The sequence below is a fragment of the Leiobunum rupestre genome, chromosome 6 (genome assembly GCF_980474605.1).
Source record: "Leiobunum rupestre chromosome 6, qqLeiRupe1.1.hap1, whole genome shotgun sequence".
Taxonomy (NCBI): Eukaryota; Metazoa; Arthropoda; class Arachnida; order Opiliones; family Sclerosomatidae; genus Leiobunum; species Leiobunum rupestre.
The window spans coordinates 4,470,018-4,483,453 of NC_143389.1; the positions used below are offsets into that span (position 1 = coordinate 4,470,018).

General features: G+C 39.8%; 8 non-coding genes across 8 annotated transcripts; 4 read left to right on the forward strand and 4 right to left on the reverse strand.

The window, feature by feature from the left end:
* Window positions 1-1,198: 1,198 nt before the first annotated feature.
* LOC149938733 (U2 spliceosomal RNA) lies at window positions 1,199-1,390 on the reverse strand. The gene has a single exon (XR_016481547.1). It is a non-coding gene; the product is annotated as a U2 spliceosomal RNA (small nuclear RNA).
* A 1,149-nt stretch (window positions 1,391-2,539) lies between these two features.
* On the forward strand, window positions 2,540-2,658 carry LOC149938734 (5S ribosomal RNA). Its single transcript, XR_016482145.1, has one exon. It is a non-coding gene; the product is annotated as a 5S ribosomal RNA (ribosomal RNA).
* Window positions 2,659-4,641: 1,983 nt separating this feature from the next.
* On the reverse strand, window positions 4,642-4,833 carry LOC149938735 (U2 spliceosomal RNA). Its single transcript, XR_016481548.1, has one exon. It is a non-coding gene; the product is annotated as a U2 spliceosomal RNA (small nuclear RNA).
* A 1,154-nt stretch (window positions 4,834-5,987) lies between these two features.
* LOC149938736 (5S ribosomal RNA) lies at window positions 5,988-6,106 on the forward strand. Its single transcript, XR_016482146.1, has one exon. It is a non-coding gene; the product is annotated as a 5S ribosomal RNA (ribosomal RNA).
* A 1,986-nt stretch (window positions 6,107-8,092) lies between these two features.
* LOC149938737 (U2 spliceosomal RNA) lies at window positions 8,093-8,284 on the reverse strand. The gene has a single exon (XR_016481549.1). It is a non-coding gene; the product is annotated as a U2 spliceosomal RNA (small nuclear RNA).
* A 1,153-nt stretch (window positions 8,285-9,437) lies between these two features.
* On the forward strand, window positions 9,438-9,556 carry LOC149938738 (5S ribosomal RNA). Its single transcript, XR_016482147.1, has one exon. It is a non-coding gene; the product is annotated as a 5S ribosomal RNA (ribosomal RNA).
* A 1,991-nt stretch (window positions 9,557-11,547) lies between these two features.
* Window positions 11,548-11,739, reverse strand: LOC149938739 (U2 spliceosomal RNA). Its single transcript, XR_016481550.1, has one exon. It is a non-coding gene; the product is annotated as a U2 spliceosomal RNA (small nuclear RNA).
* Window positions 11,740-12,891: 1,152 nt separating this feature from the next.
* Window positions 12,892-13,010, forward strand: LOC149938740 (5S ribosomal RNA). The gene has a single exon (XR_016482148.1). It is a non-coding gene; the product is annotated as a 5S ribosomal RNA (ribosomal RNA).
* Window positions 13,011-13,436: the final 426 nt, after the last annotated feature.

The window sequence follows — 13,436 nt, forward strand, 5'->3', positions numbered from 1 at the left end:
TTTATGTAAAATATAAAAATGAACCTTGGCACAATATAAATTTAATGTCATGTTTTATTGATACTTAGAAAAAGTAACAAACATTTCAAAAGTCAGATCTTTGAGATCATTATTAAAAAAATATAACATTTTAAATCCGAACTCCTCTATAAATATTAAAATTATAAATTCCTAATCTACTTTAACAAAAGATATATCATATTAAGTTTAATACTATTAATGTTAGGAATAATCATGACTTTGAGATAAATAGAACAAAAATGTTTAATTCCAAATATAGTTAATTATAGAGCAATATATAATAAATGATTTTGTACTTACCAAAAATAAGCCTTGCCACTTTATATCTTGGTAATGTAGCTGCCGCGGGCGGCGGGCCCCCGGCGGCGACTCACTGTCCACGGAAGACGGGAAGAGAGAAAAAATGGAGAGGGGCTTATTTCGTGTTTTCTCTTTACGCGGAACATCTTGGCTGGAACCCAATGACCTAAAAATGAGGGGCGCGCTGTCTCTACCCACCATACCGAAACCCGCGAATTTACGTTATGAAAACCGGTTCCTTCAGCCAACCACTTAGAACATGCACGATTTACGAACCTTGGGTTACGAATAAAACCACAGGAATAACACAGAACAACCTCTTTTCGCGCCTTTATTTTACCCCTCTTACTTGCCTCCCGCTCGTCGGCCATTGCCTCTGCCCTAAACGGGGAGTCTAGCATCCACTCCTTGGGTATCCATAATGGAGGAGAGGACTGAAAGGGGGAAAACCAAGCATGGACGCGCCCAGGAAAATACCAAGGAGGATAGGAAGGGAGGCGAAGTAGGAGGGATGAACGCGGCAGCATCCTTGTAAGAAGCTTAGCGGCGGGAAAATTTCGGAAAAATGGCGGCTAGACGTAGCGTAGCTGCCGCAATCTTGCCGCCATTCATCCCTCCTACTTCGCCTCCCTTCCTATCCTCCGTGAAAATACCGCGAAAAAGAGTGTATAACTAGGTAAAAGAAAATTCAAAAACTGGAATCTTTCCGATTCTTCATTATTAACTATTCGACAATAAGGATTTTACCACTTATGACGTCAGAGGGGCAATATATTATAATAAAGAAATATATATAAAGACAGCCAAATAACATTTCCCGGAAATACTGTGTTGCGCAGTGCGCCATTATAAGAGCGTTTGATTTTTGATTTCAAGAGAGAAGTGGGCCGATCCCGGATTTACTGCAATACCAGGCCGACCCGTGGCGGAGGTGGAGCAAGCTCCGACCACTCCGCCGCCGTCCAAAAATAAGTTTAATATCTTGGGCCCCGATGGGACCCGTATCAGATATTAAGCTGATAAGAACAGATACTACACTTTGATCTTAGCCAAAAGGCCGAGAAGCGATAACCCGCTAGGAGCCGTCACTGTTTAACAAAGTAAAAAGAGAGAATTCGAGCATTTCAAATATTTCATAATTACGTCACCGAATGTTGGTCCTGGTGGGAGATGACAACGTTTGTAGCCATCGCGCGAACAAAGGAGAAGACGATATCTTGAATCCGTGAAATAGAGGTACACCGCCAGGCCCGGACTGGCACTTTTGGGGTCATCGGCTAGAGACAGTAGAGTGGGCCACTTTACCGGGCCGTATGGAAAAAAAATCTAAATGGTGGTTTATAGGACCATAAATAACGTATTAAGTGTACTAGATTCTACGTGAAACGTCAAACGCGTTTAAATGACCATTTAGGAAAAATTTATTATAAGCGAATAGAGCGTTCTATAAAAGTGGACCATAACCGGTCACTTTTCATACAGACTATAGAGCTGGTTCAGCAGGACTAACAACTTTTGTTATTCTTTGGTTTAAGAGAATTCGGCTTATGTCCTGTCTTTATATGAATATTTTAGAGACGTACCTTTTAGGAGTTGTAGGAGGCACCCTAGGTGTTGAAGTATGTTTGGGGTTAAGGATATTTTCATGATCTAAGTTTCATCTTAGATTTGGGACTAGTATTTTCTAGAATTTTTCTTATTTGCCATCATACATTTATTACAAAAATCATTTAAAATAAGAAAAAAGGCGCGGAAAGCAAAGCCGGAAATATGTGAAGCCTAGGCTAGCAACTACGCTACTAATAAAAATTGACTGCTCTCAATTTCTTACGGGTTTGCCAGATAAATATATTTCTCTAAGACGAAAAACCGGCCAAACCTTCACCTCCTCCGAACTCCAAAGGGGGAAAGCACACCACACCAATTTTATAGATTCGTAAACGCGCCTTCCCAATCGACCGCCATCACCTTACAGTCTACGGGGAGGGTGATGAAAAAACTGGTTTGGGGGGGGGGGGGGGGGGGGATGAAATTTCTGCGGTAAAGGGCTTGCTCGTTGGTTGTCTGTACGATAATATCGGCGCCCAGTAAACGTTTCTAAAAAGAGTGTATAGAACGTTCTATTGGAGCCGCATGCAGCCGGTGGCCCTCGGCGATCACCAACCTACCAGGACCTGGCTAGTCGCGGCTTGTCCACCGCTATCAATTACACTCTAGCGGCAACGGCCATATCACGCTGAATACACCGGTTCTCGTCTGATCACCGAAGTTAAGCAGCGTCGAGCGCGGTCAGTACTTGGGAGGGAGACCACCTGGGAACACCGCGTGCCGTTGGCTACTCATTTATTTTCGCGGGATGGGATTTGCGTCTTTTAACAGGAAAATACCTTCATCCTATCATTTTGACGCTGCTTTTTTATGCAATTAAAAGTTCGCCCAGACGATAATATTATTTCGGTCAACTCTTGGCCTTTTTTTAACAACTGGCAGCATCTTTCCGTGAATAAAATACATGTTAGTATCAAAATTGAACAAAATAAAATGGCGAGAAAATTGGTTTTCATTTTATTCTACTTAAGGCTTGTACTTAAAATAGTACTAACTTACTTACTTACTTACTTACTTACTTACTTACTTACTTACTAACTAACTAACTAACTAACTAACTAACTAACTAACTAACTAACTAACTAATTAACTAACTAACTAACTAACTAACTAATTAACTAACTAACTAACTAACTAACTAACTAACTAACTAACGTTTATCTCTAAACAAAAACATTTCCGCGGTAAAATCCACTCTGAAATGGCCTTTTCTGGTTTTGGAATGAAGTCCAAAGTTAAAATTTTATTAACAAATTCTAATTGTGAAATATATTTTTTGTTCTAAATTTTAATCTTAAATGTAATTTAAATAGTTGAATCTAAAAAAGGACTTTTGGAAAATGTTTTATAGAAGGTTTTATCATGGGACAGCCGCATGGATTAGGGGAGTAACCCAAAAATACAAAATATCAAAACAAACCACGAAATTAAATAATAAAACGGAGACAGAGATATATTTTTTAAACAAAATAATATAGCTAACTTTTATCTATTAATTGTTTTAGGTGATGTAGTTTATGTAAAATATAAAAATGAACCTTGGCACAATATAAATTTAATGTCATGTTTTATTGATACTTAGAAAAAGTAACAAACATTTCAAAAGTCAGATCTTTGAGATCATTATTAAAAAAATATAACATTTTAAATCCGAACTCCTCTATAAATATTAAAATTATAAATTCCTAATCTACTTTAACAAAAGATATATCATATTAAGTTTAATACTATTAATGTTAGGAATAATCATGACTTTGAGATAAATAGAACAAAAATGTTTAATTCCAAATATAGTTAATTATAGAGCAATATATAATAAATGATTTTGTACTTACCAAAAATAAGCCTTGCCACTTTATATCTTGGTAATGTAGCTGCCGCGGGCGGCGGGCCCCCGGCGGCGACTCACTGTCCACGGAAGACGGGAAGAGAGAAAAAATGGAGAGGGGCTTATTTCGTGTTTTCTCTTTACGCGGAACATCTTGGCTGGAACCCAATGACCTAAAAATGAGGGGCGCGCTGTCTCTACCCACCATACCGAAACCCGCGAATTTACGTTATGAAAACCGGTTCCTTCAGCCAACCACTTAGAACATGCACGATTTACGAACCTTGGGTTACGAATAAAACCACAGGAATAACACAGAACAACCTCTTTTCGCGCCTTTATTTTACCCCTCTTACTTGCCTCCCGCTCGTCGGCCATTGCCTCTGCCCTAAACGGGGAGTCTAGCATCCACTCCTTGGGTATCCATAATGGAGGAGAGGACTGAAAGGGGGAAAACCAAGCATGGACGCGCCCAGGAAAATACCAAGGAGGATAGGAAGGGAGGCGAAGTAGGAGGGATGAACGCGGCAGCATCCTTGTAAGAAGCTTAGCGGCGGGAAAATTTCGGAAAAATGGCGGCTAGACGTAGCGTAGCTGCCGCAATCTTGCCGCCATTCATCCCTCCTACTTCGCCTCCCTTCCTATCCTCCGTGAAAATACCGCGAAAAAGAGTGTATAACTAGGTAAAAGAAAATTCAAAAACTGGAATCTTTCCGATTCTTCATTATTAACTATTCGACAATAAGGATTTTACCACTTATGACGTCAGAGGGGCAATATATTATAATAAAGAAATATATATAAAGACAGCCAAATAACATTTCCCGGAAATACTGTGTTGCGCAGTGCGCCATTATAAGAGCGTTTGATTTTTGATTTCAAGAGAGAAGTGGGCCGATCCCGGATTTACTGCAATACCAGGCCGACCCGTGGCGGAGGTGGAGCAAGCTCCGACCACTCCGCCGCCGTCCAAAAATAAGTTTAATATCTTGGGCCCCGATGGGACCCGTATCAGATATTAAGCTGATAAGAACAGATACTACACTTTGATCTTAGCCAAAAGGCCGAGAAGCGATAACCCGCTAGGAGCCGTCACTGTTTAACAAAGTAAAAAGAGAGAATTCGAGCATTTCAAATATTTCATAATTACGTCACCGAATGTTGGTCCTGGTGGGAGATGACAACGTTTGTAGCCATCGCGCGAACAAAGGAGAAGACGATATCTTGAATCCGTGAAATAGAGGTACACCGCCAGGCCCGGACTGGCACTTTTGGGGTCATCGGCTAGAGACAGTAGAGTGGGCCACTTTACCGGGCCGTATGGAAAAAAAATCTAAATGGTGGTTTATAGGACCATAAATAACGTATTAAGTGTACTAGATTCTACGTGAAACGTCAAACGCGTTTAAATGACCATTTAGGAAAAATTTATTATAAGCGAATAGAGCGTTCTATAAAAGTGGACCATAACCGGTCACTTTTCATACAGACTATAGAGCTGGTTCAGCAGGACTAACAACTTTTGTTATTCTTTGGTTTAAGAGAATTCGGCTTATGTCCTGTCTTTATATGAATATTTTAGAGACGTACCTTTTAGGAGTTGTAGGAGGCACCCTAGGTGTTGAAGTATGTTTGGGGTTAAGGATATTTTCATGATCTAAGTTTCATCTTAAACACGTGGATTTGGGACTAGTATTTTCTAGAATTTTTCTTATTTGCCATCATACATTTATTACAAAAATCATTTAAAATAAGAAAAAAGGCGCGGAAAGCAAAGCCGGAAATATGTGAAGCCTAGGCTAGCAACTACGCTACTAATAAAAATTGACTGCTCTCAATTTCTTACGGGTTTGCCAGATAAATATATTTCTCTAAGACGAAAAACCGGCCAAACCTTCACCTCCTCCGAACTCCAAAGGGGGAAAGCACACCACACCAATTTTATAGATTCGTAAACGCGCCTTCCCAATCGACCGCCATCACCTTACAGTCTACGGGGAGGGTGATGAAAAAACTGGTTTGGGGGGGGGGGGGGGGGATGAAATTTCTGCGGTAAAGGGCTTGCTCGTTGGTTGTCTGTACGATAATATCGGCGCCCAGTAAACGTTTCTAAAAAGAGTGTATAGAACGTTCTATTGGAGCCGCATGCAGCCGGTGGCCCTCGGCGATCACCAACCTACCAGGACCTGGCTAGTCGCGGCTTGTCCACCGCTATCAATTACACTCTAGCGGCAACGGCCATATCACGCTGAATACACCGGTTCTCGTCTGATCACCGAAGTTAAGCAGCGTCGAGCGCGGTCAGTACTTGGGAGGGAGACCACCTGGGAACACCGCGTGCCGTTGGCTACTCATTTATTTTCGCGGGATGGGATTTGCGTCTTTTAACAGGAAAATACCTTCATCCTATCATTTTGACGCTGCTTTTTTATGCAATTAAAAGTTCGCCCAGACGATAATATTATTTCGGTCAACTCTTGGCCTTTTTTTAACAACTGGCAGCATCTTTCCGTGAATAAAATACATGTTAGTATCAAAATTGAACAAAATAAAATGGCGAGAAAATTGGTTTTCATTTTATTCTACTTAAGGCTTGTACTTAAAATAGTACTAACTTACTTACTTACTTACTTACTTACTTACTTACTTACTTACTACTAACTAACTAACTAACTAACTAACTAACTAACTAACTAACTAACTAACTAATTAACTAACTAACTAACTAACTAACTAATTAACTAACTAACTAACTAACTAACTAACTAACTAACTAACGTTTATCTCTAAACAAAAACATTTCCGCGGTAAAATCCACTCTGAAATGGCCTTTTCTGGTTTTGGAATGAAGTCCAAAGTTAAAATTTTATTAACAAATTCTAATTGTGAAATATATTTTTTGTTCTAAATTTTAATCTTAAATGTAATTTAAATAGTTGAATCTAAAAAAGGACTTTTGGAAAATGTTTTATAGAAGGTTTTATCATGGGACAGCCGCATGGATTAGGGGAGTAACCCAAAAATACAAAATATCAAAACAAACCACGAAATTAAATAATAAAACGGAGACAGAGATATATTTTTTAAACAAAATAATATAGCTAACTTTTATCTATTAATTGTTTTAGGTGATGTAGTTTATGTAAAATATAAAAATGAACCTTGGCACAATATAAATTTAATGTCATGTTTTATTGATACTTAGAAAAAGTAACAAACATTTCAAAAGTCAGATCTTTGAGATCATTATTAAAAAAATATAACATTTTAAATCCGAACTCCTCTATAAATATTAAAATTATAAATTCCTAATCTACTTTAACAAAAGATATATCATATTAAGTTTAATACTATTAATGTTAGGAATAATCATGACTTTGAGATAAATAGAACAAAAATGTTTAATTCCAAATATAGTTAATTATAGAGCAATATATAATAAATGATTTTGTACTTACCAAAAATAAGCCTTGCCACTTTATATCTTGGTAATGTAGCTGCCGCGGGCGGCGGGCCCCCGGCGGCGACTCACTGTCCACGGAAGACGGGAAGAGAGAAAAAATGGAGAGGGGCTTATTTCGTGTTTTCTCTTTACGCGGAACATCTTGGCTGGAACCCAATGACCTAAAAATGAGGGGCGCGCTGTCTCTACCCACCATACCGAAACCCGCGAATTTACGTTATGAAAACCGGTTCCTTCAGCCAACCACTTAGAACATGCACGATTTACGAACCTTGGGTTACGAATAAAACCACAGGAATAACACAGAACAACCTCTTTTCGCGCCTTTATTTTACCCCTCTTACTTGCCTCCCGCTCGTCGGCCATTGCCTCTGCCCTAAACGGGGAGTCTAGCATCCACTCCTTGGGTATCCATAATGGAGGAGAGGACTGAAAGGGGGAAAACCAAGCATGGACGCGCCCAGGAAAATACCAAGGAGGATAGGAAGGGAGGCGAAGTAGGAGGGATGAACGCGGCAGCATCCTTGTAAGAAGCTTAGCGGCGGGAAAATTTCGGAAAAATGGCGGCTAGACGTAGCGTAGCTGCCGCAATCTTGCCGCCATTCATCCCTCCTACTTCGCCTCCCTTCCTATCCTCCGTGAAAATACCGCGAAAAAGAGTGTATAACTAGGTAAAAGAAAATTCAAAAACTGGAATCTTTCCGATTCTTCATTATTAACTATTCGACAATAAGGATTTTACCACTTATGACGTCAGAGGGGCAATATATTATAATAAAGAAATATATATAAAGACAGCCAAATAACATTTCCCGGAAATACTGTGTTGCGCAGTGCGCCATTATAAGAGCGTTTGATTTTTGATTTCAAGAGAGAAGTGGGCCGATCCCGGATTTACTGCAATACCAGGCCGACCCGTGGCGGAGGTGGAGCAAGCTCCGACCACTCCGCCGCCGTCCAAAAATAAGTTTAATATCTTGGGCCCCGATGGGACCCGTATCAGATATTAAGCTGATAAGAACAGATACTACACTTTGATCTTAGCCAAAAGGCCGAGAAGCGATAACCCGCTAGGAGCCGTCACTGTTTAACAAAGTAAAAAGAGAGAATTCGAGCATTTCAAATATTTCATAATTACGTCACCGAATGTTGGTCCTGGTGGGAGATGACAACGTTTGTAGCCATCGCGCGAACAAAGGAGAAGACGATATCTTGAATCCGTGAAATAGAGGTACACCGCCAGGCCCGGACTGGCACTTTTGGGGTCATCGGCTAGAGACAGTAGAGTGGGCCACTTTACCGGGCCGTATGGAAAAAAAATCTAAATGGTGGTTTATAGGACCATAAATAACGTATTAAGTGTACTAGATTCTACGTGAAACGTCAAACGCGTTTAAATGACCATTTAGGAAAAATTTATTATAAGCGAATAGAGCGTTCTATAAAAGTGGACCATAACCGGTCACTTTTCATACAGACTATAGAGCTGGTTCAGCAGGACTAACAACTTTTGTTATTCTTTGGTTTAAGAGAATTCGGCTTATGTCCTGTCTTTATATGAATATTTTAGAGACGTACCTTTTAGGAGTTGTAGGAGGCACCCTAGGTGTTGAAGTATGTTTGGGGTTAAGGATATTTTCATGATCTAAGTTTCATCTTAAACACGTGGATTTGGGACTAGTATTTTCTAGAATTTTTCTTATTTGCCATCATACATTTATTACAAAAATCATTTAAAATAAGAAAAAAGGCGCGGAAAGCAAAGCCGGAAATATGTGAAGCCTAGGCTAGCAACTACGCTACTAATAAAAATTGACTGCTCTCAATTTCTTACGGGTTTGCCAGATAAATATATTTCTCTAAGACGAAAAACCGGCCAAACCTTCACCTCCTCCGAACTCCAAAGGGGGAAAGCACACCACACCAATTTTATAGATTCGTAAACGCGCCTTCCCAATCGACCGCCATCACCTTACAGTCTACGGGGAGGGTGATGAAAAAACTGGTTTGGGGGGGGGGGGGGGGATGAAATTTCTGCGGTAAAGGGCTTGCTCGTTGGTTGTCTGTACGATAATATCGGCGCCCAGTAAACGTTTCTAAAAAGAGTGTATAGAACGTTCTATTGGAGCCGCATGCAGCCGGTGGCCCTCGGCGATCACCAACCTACCAGGACCTGGCTAGTCGCGGCTTGTCCACCGCTATCAATTACACTCTAGCGGCAACGGCCATATCACGCTGAATACACCGGTTCTCGTCTGATCACCGAAGTTAAGCAGCGTCGAGCGCGGTCAGTACTTGGGAGGGAGACCACCTGGGAACACCGCGTGCCGTTGGCTACTCATTTATTTTCGCGGGATGGGATTTGCGTCTTTTAACAGGAAAATACCTTCATCCTATCATTTTGACGCTGCTTTTTTATGCAATTAAAAGTTCGCCCAGACGATAATATTATTTCGGTCAACTCTTGGCCTTTTTTTAACAACTGGCAGCATCTTTCCGTGAATAAAATACATGTTAGTATCAAAATTGAACAAAATAAAATGGCGAGAAAATTGGTTTTCATTTTATTCTACTTAAGGCTTGTACTTAAAATAGTACTAACTTACTTACTTACTTACTTACTTACTTACTTACTTACTTACTAACTAACTAACTAACTAACTAACTAACTAACTAACTAACTAACTAACTAACTAATTAACTAACTAACTAACTAACTAACTAATTAACTAACTAACTAACTAACTAACTAACTAACTAACTAACTAACGTTTATCTCTAAACAAAAACATTTCCGCGGTAAAATCCACTCTGAAATGGCCTTTTCTGGTTTTGGAATGAAGTCCAAAGTTAAAATTTTATTAACAAATTCTAATTGTGAAATATATTTTTTGTTCTAAATTTTAATCTTAAATGTAATTTAAATAGTTGAATCTAAAAAAGGACTTTTGGAAAATGTTTTATAGAAGGTTTTATCATGGGACAGCCGCATGGATTAGGGGAGTAACCCAAAAATACAAAATATCAAAACAAACCACGAAATTAAATAATAAAACGGAGACAGAGATATATTTTTTAAACAAAATAATATAGCTAACTTTTATCTATTAATTGTTTTAGGTGATGTAGTTTATGTAAAATATAAAAATGAACCTTGGCACAATATAAATTTAATGTCATGTTTTATTGATACTTAGAAAAAGTAACAAACATTTCAAAAGTCAGATCTTTGAGATCATTATTAAAAAAATATAACATTTTAAATCCGAACTCCTCTATAAATATTAAAATTATAAATTCCTAATCTACTTTAACAAAAGATATATCATATTAAGTTTAATACTATTAATGTTAGGAATAATCATGACTTTGAGATAAATAGAACAAAAATGTTTAATTCCAAATATAGTTAATTATAGAGCAATATATAATAAATGATTTTGTACTTACCAAAAATAAGCCTTGCCACTTTATATCTTGGTAATGTAGCTGCCGCGGGCGGCGGGCCCCCGGCGGCGACTCACTGTCCACGGAAGACGGGAAGAGAGAAAAAATGGAGAGGGGCTTATTTCGTGTTTTCTCTTTACGCGGAACATCTTGGCTGGAACCCAATGACCTAAAAATGAGGGGCGCGCTGTCTCTACCCACCATACCGAAACCCGCGAATTTACGTTATGAAAACCGGTTCCTTCAGCCAACCACTTAGAACATGCACGATTTACGAACCTTGGGTTACGAATAAAACCACAGGAATAACACAGAACAACCTCTTTTCGCGCCTTTATTTTACCCCTCTTACTTGCCTCCCGCTCGTCGGCCATTGCCTCTGCCCTAAACGGGGAGTCTAGCATCCACTCCTTGGGTATCCATAATGGAGGAGAGGACTGAAAGGGGGAAAACCAAGCATGGACGCGCCCAGGAAAATACCAAGGAGGATAGGAAGGGAGGCGAAGTAGGAGGGATGAACGCGGCAGCATCCTTGTAAGAAGCTTAGCGGCGGGAAAATTTCGGAAAAATGGCGGCTAGACGTAGCGTAGCTGCCGCAATCTTGCCGCCATTCATCCCTCCTACTTCGCCTCCCTTCCTATCCTCCGTGAAAATACCGCGAAAAAGAGTGTATAACTAGGTAAAAGAAAATTCAAAAACTGGAATCTTTCCGATTCTTCATTATTAACTATTCGACAATAAGGATTTTACCACTTATGACGTCAGAGGGGCAATATATTATAATAAAGAAATATATATAAAGACAGCCAAATAACATTTCCCGGAAATACTGTGTTGCGCAGTGCGCCATTATAAGAGCGTTTGATTTTTGATTTCAAGAGAGAAGTGGGCCGATCCCGGATTTACTGCAATACCAGGCCGACCCGTGGCGGAGGTGGAGCAAGCTCCGACCACTCCGCCGCCGTCCAAAAATAAGTTTAATATCTTGGGCCCCGATGGGACCCGTATCAGATATTAAGCTGATAAGAACAGATACTACACTTTGATCTTAGCCAAAAGGCCGAGAAGCGATAACCCGCTAGGAGCCGTCACTGTTTAACAAAGTAAAAAGAGAGAATTCGAGCATTTCAAATATTTCATAATTACGTCACCGAATGTTGGTCCTGGTGGGAGATGACAACGTTTGTAGCCATCGCGCGAACAAAGGAGAAGACGATATCTTGAATCCGTGAAATAGAGGTACACCGCCAGGCCCGGACTGGCACTTTTGGGGTCATCGGCTAGAGACAGTAGAGTGGGCCACTTTACCGGGCCGTATGGAAAAAAAATCTAAATGGTGGTTTATAGGACCATAAATAACGTATTAAGTGTACTAGATTCTACGTGAAACGTCAAACGCGTTTAAATGACCATTTAGGAAAAATTTATTATAAGCGAATAGAGCGTTCTATAAAAGTGGACCATAACCGGTCACTTTTCATACAGACTATAGAGCTGGTTCAGCAGGACTAACAACTTTTGTTATTCTTTGGTTTAAGAGAATTCGGCTTATGTCCTGTCTTTATATGAATATTTTAGAGACGTACCTTTTAGGAGTTGTAGGAGGCACCCTAGGTGTTGAAGTATGTTTGGGGTTAAGGATATTTTCATGATCTAAGTTTCATCTTAAACACGTGGATTTGGGACTAGTATTTTCTAGAATTTTTCTTATTTGCCATCATACATTTATTACAAAAATCATTTAAAATAAGAAAAAAGGCGCGGAAAGCAAAGCCGGAAATATGTGAAGCCTAGGCTAGCAACTACGCTACTAATAAAAATTGACTGCTCTCAATTTCTTACGGGTTTGCCAGATAAATATATTTCTCTAAGACGAAAAACCGGCCAAACCTTCACCTCCTCCGAACTCCAAAGGGGGAAAGCACACCACACCAATTTTATAGATTCGTAAACGCGCCTTCCCAATCGACCGCCATCACCTTACAGTCTACGGGGAGGGTGATGAAAAAACTGGTTTGGGGGGGGGGGGGGGATGAAATTTCTGCGGTAAAGGGCTTGCTCGTTGGTTGTCTGTACGATAATATCGGCGCCCAGTAAACGTTTCTAAAAAGAGTGTATAGAACGTTCTATTGGAGCCGCATGCAGCCGGTGGCCCTCGGCGATCACCAACCTACCAGGACCTGGCTAGTCGCGGCTTGTCCACCGCTATCAATTACACTCTAGCGGCAACGGCCATATCACGCTGAATACACCGGTTCTCGTCTGATCACCGAAGTTAAGCAGCGTCGAGCGCGGTCAGTACTTGGGAGGGAGACCACCTGGGAACACCGCGTGCCGTTGGCTACTCATTTATTTTCGCGGGATGGGATTTGCGTCTTTTAACAGGAAAATACCTTCATCCTATCATTTTGACGCTGCTTTTTTATGCAATTAAAAGTTCGCCCAGACGATAATATTATTTCGGTCAACTCTTGGCCTTTTTTTAACAACTGGCAGCATCTTTCCGTGAATAAAATACATGTTAGTATCAAAATTGAACAAAATAAAATGGCGAGAAAATTGGTTTTCATTTTATTCTACTTAAGGCTTGTACTTAAAATAGTACTAACTTACTTACTTACTTACTTACTTACTTACTTACTTACTTACTAACTAACTAACTAACTAACTAACTAACTAACTAACTAACTAACTAACTAATTAACTAACTAACTAACTAACTAACTAATTAACTAACTAACTAACTAACTAACTAACTAACTAACTAAC